This window comes from Malania oleifera, chromosome 10 (genome assembly GCF_029873635.1).
Source record: "Malania oleifera isolate guangnan ecotype guangnan chromosome 10, ASM2987363v1, whole genome shotgun sequence".
NCBI classification, from domain to species: domain Eukaryota; kingdom Viridiplantae; phylum Streptophyta; class Magnoliopsida; order Santalales; family Ximeniaceae; genus Malania; species Malania oleifera.
Genome location: NC_080426.1, coordinates 20958478 through 20959607, shown reverse-complemented (window position 1 = coordinate 20959607; position 1130 = coordinate 20958478).

Genomic DNA, 1130 nt, shown 5'->3' with positions numbered 1-1130 from the left:
TGCGTATATATCGAGAGAGACTGGTGAGCTCCTCAAATTGGGAAAGCGACGTCGCACCACGTGGGCGCATGGATACGGTCAATGAGAACATGAAAAATGTTTGGTATCACGACCGTGACATCACCTAATTATAATATTTAATATTTTTTACTTATTTACTTTATAATAATAATAATAATAATGACAATAATAATAATAAAATAATTAGGCTTTATCTTATAATTTTTTTCGTCCGATCTTAGGGGGCATGAATAATGGACTAAAATATTAATTATATATGTTTATCTCATAACAAAAGTAGTTTTAGGTTCTTTTTTAATAATAAAAACAGAATATGAAATTGTCATATCTGTGTTTCAATTCGGTATTCATAATTAATCAATTTACTTTTCAATACTCTTTTACACAATGGTTGACATGTTACAATAAAATAGATTAAAAGTAAAATAAATTGAAAAAAATATAGCTCATATATAAAAGCTATATAAAATTAATTAGAAGTAAACGATTTTAAAATATTCGTGGATTGTCTTATTAAAGAGTATTATTAAACGTATAATTTCTCTCCTACGTGAGAGAGGTTTACGTTCTCATGACTTGTGCAAGAATGTGCGGGTGCATGAGGCATAATGATTTTTAAATTTTTCAATGCTTCATAATCAAATATAATAACAAGAATAAGCGTTTAAATTCACTACATATGATTATGAATAATTCTTAATTTTTCATTGAATACTTCATATTTCATAACTAAACATAAAAACAATAACAATAATCTTTAAAGCTCACTTCTTTGATTATAAAGTAATCAAACACAGTATAAGCTCAAATCACTTAAAATAATATCATCTTCCATCATTGTCATTCTTTACTTAAAATAATTATAAAAAATTAAAAGCTTTAGCATAAAATAGGTAAATGAAACTTTAGGAGCCATTTGGATCATGAATTTTATTTGAGGAAAGGAAAGGTGAGGAAAATAAAAAGGAAACTTATTTTTCATTATTTTTTTAAATCAAACATCATTTAAAATAAAAAATTATTTTAATATAATTAAAAATTAAGAAAAACCAAATATTAAGGATGTGTATTAAAATTTTGTTCACTAACTTAGGATTTATTTGGATTAA